Below are 3,442 nucleotides of genomic sequence, written 5' to 3'. Positions count from 1 at the left end.
TTTTTCGTGTGGGTTATTATTTCTTTATCGTAAGGACATGTTTGTTTGGATTAAAAAAGACCTATGTTTTAGCTTCACAATGTTTGGGTTTTCTTGTAGCACTCTAGTTTAATGGGGATTCTGGAAGTGACTTAATTGTCTTTTGTATAGTAAAAAAAAAAGAAATAGTTAGTTTAAGTTTATAGGTTCATAACTTTTTTTTATTCTATTCTGTGAAATTTTTGTCTTTTGCGAAAAATAAAAATTGGGAGTTGTCCCCCACACACATACTTTGTAAATTCTTAAATTTTTATTTATGTTATTGTTTTGTGTAAATATTTTAATCTGGAAAAAGACAAGGGTTTTTTTTTGGGGGGGGGGTGTTCATGAACTCTGCCCTCCCCCTAGACACACTCTTTGTACATCTGTAAATTCCTTTTTTCTGTAAAACCTTCACTTTGTAAAAAAAACAAATAACACACACACAAAAAATACTTTGGGGGTTTTTCTCCAGGGACTCTGGTTACCCCCCATGCTTTGTAAATTCTTAGGTTTTCTTTTGTTCTTTTCTGTAAAACCTTTACTTTGGAAAAAAATAAAAATAAATTAAAAATCTTTAGGGGTTTTTTACCAGGATCTCCGGTTACCCCCCATGCTTTGTAAATTCTTAGGTTTTCTTTTATTCTTTTTTTAAAAATTTAATTTGAAAAAAAAAAAACTTTGGGGGGATTTCTCCAGGTACTCTGGTTACCCCCCCATGATTTGTAAATTCTTAGGTTTTCTTTTATTCTTTTCTTTCAAACCTTTATTTTGAAAAAAAAAAAAACTTTTGGGGGTTTTCTCCAGGGACTCTGGTTATCCCCCATGCTTTGTAAATTCTTAGGTTTTCTTTTCTGTAAAACCTTTACTTTGAAAAAAAAAAAATTAAAAAACTCTAGGGAGTTTTCTCCAGGGACTCTGGTTACCCCCCATGCTTTGTAAATTCTTAGGTTTTCTTTTCTGTAAAACCTTTATTTTGAAAAAAAAAAAACTTTTGGGGGTTTTCTCCAGGGACTCTGGTTATCCCCCATGCTTTGTAAATTCTTAGGTTTTCTTTTCTGTAAAACCTTTACTTTGAAAAAAAAAAATTAAAAAACTTTAGGGAGTTTTCACCAGGGACTCTGGTTACCCCCCATGCTTTGTAAATTCTTAGGTTTTCTTTTTTTCTTTTCTTTAAAAATTTAATTTGAAAAAAAAAAAACTTTGAGGGGATTTCTCCAGGTACTCTGGTTACCCCCCCCCCCCCCCATGATTTGTAAATTCTTAGGTTTTCTTTTATTCTTTTCTTTCAAACCTTTACTTTGAAAAAAAAAAAAACTTTGGGTTTTTTTTTCCAGGGACTCTGGTTACCCCCCATGCTTTGTAAATTCTTAGGTTTTCTTTTATTCTTTTCTGTAAAACCTTTACGTTGAAAAAAAAAAAATTAAAAAACTTTAGGGAGTTTTCACCAGGGACTCTGGTTACCCCCCATGCTTTGTAAATTCTTAGGTTTTCTTTTATTCTTCTTCTTTAAAACCTTTACTTTAAAAAAAACAAACTTTGGGGGTTTTCTCCAGGTACTCTGGTTACCCTCCCATGCTTTGTAAATTCTTAGGTTTTCTTTTATTCTTTTCTTTCAAACCTTTACTTTGAAAAAAAAAACTTTTGGGGGTTTTCTCCAGGGACTCTGGTTACCCCCCCATGCTTTGTAAATTCTTAGGTTTTCTTTTATTCTTTTCTGTAAAACCTTTACTTTGAAAAAAAAAAACTTTGGGGGGTTTTCTCCAGGTACTCTGGTTACCCCCCATGCTTTGTAAATTCTTAAGTTTTCTTTTATTCTTTTCTTTAAAACCTTTACTTTGAAAAAAAAAACAAAACTTTAGGGGGTTTTCACCAGAGACTCTGGTCCCCCCCCCCCCCCCCCCACACACACACACACTCAATTCTTAGGCTGTCCTTTGAAAATATCCTCTTTCCTTGTAAATGTACATTTTTTTGTGAAACTTTTGGTTTCTTTTACTGTATTTTCAGATTCAGTTTCCTTATTTCAAACACAAATGAAAAAGTTAACACAGTAGTTTAAAATAGACATAGAAAACAATAAAGTGGGCTTGAAAAGGAGCGGGTTGAAGAGAAATCTTGTCTGATCCCATTACTTTTTTTTACAACCAATCCGTTCTTATTATCCGTTCATCCAATCCGTTCCATAAATCCACACCACAATTTTATAAACACATTTTGTTTTTTAGTACAAATGCACTGCTTTTTGAAATTCAGTTGCTTTCTTAGATCGTATCTCCCGTCTCTGACTCTGAACATTTGCTGTATGTTTATTGGAAGTAAGTTGCTTCTGGCTTTATACACGATAAGTGCTGTTTACAGTTTCACTAATTCCCATAATTTCAATAAACCCAACTTTAAAAACAATACATTTGTATGTGTCCCATAATCCACTCCATGAACTATTTGAATACATTTTTTTGTAAGATGTACAAACACTGTAGATTTGTTTTATAAGTATTTTAACAAGCATGTGATACAAAAACAGGTTATGTGTGATAGTTTTTAAAGTTAATAGACTAACAATTATTCTAAATGTATTCGATCATTTAAAGTCGCATACCGGTTGGACTGCAGGTTTTGCTTTGCCTTCCATATTCAGTCAAAAAAACAAAGGCACTGGTAGATGGTACTCTGGCTTCAGCTAGACGGGGTTCAACTCCCTGCAGTGTCCTTGAAAATTATTTGACTTTGACATGAAAAATCAATGTAAATAGTCTTCCAAAAAAGATTATTCTAAAGTTTTAAAGATTATCTATGTTGATAAAGAATAGTTTAGGAATTGATTAACCCTTGTGCTATCCTAGGCACTTTAACATTGGGAGTTGGGTCATGTAGACCCACTAGACAGTGCTCTGAACCTTTTTTCTTCAATGATTTGTGATCTTCACTGGTGTCCAAGGATTACCGGTACATGAAATCTTTCCACCCTTATCCACCTTTTTCATGGTAGGGAGAACACGTCAATGTAAGGGTGGGGTTAATATAGCAATAGGACATGTATGTCATGTCAATGTATTCTTTTTTCTCAATTTGTTGCATTGGTTTGTATTATGATGGTTCCAAACAGTGTTGCCAGATAGTGTCAGTTTTCCAGCCCAAAAGTCATCTGAAAAACCGTCAGACGTAGCAAAAAACTTCCCACCCTTTTATGACTGCGGACCACGGGGGTTGGGGGGCATTGAAGTGCGGTGAGGTTGATGGCTGGTGAGGCACTGACTCCTCTGGAGTCAGATTTACAATTAGGTGTTGGAGAAAAGAAGAGCACAGACAAACAGCAAGTGGGATTGGGGGTGTTGGGGGTGGGGGTGTTAGAGGGGTTACTGATGAACCTGACTGCAGTGGGAGCTGTTTATGAAGTGGAGAGGCTGGACTGACCTGAGAA

The sequence above is a fragment of the Oryzias latipes genome, chromosome 21 (assembly GCF_002234675.1).
Source record: "Oryzias latipes chromosome 21, ASM223467v1".
Classification (NCBI taxonomy): domain Eukaryota; kingdom Metazoa; phylum Chordata; class Actinopteri; order Beloniformes; family Adrianichthyidae; genus Oryzias; species Oryzias latipes.
The sequence above is the reverse complement of the archived record's forward strand: the minus strand, read 5'-3'. Positions refer to the sequence as shown.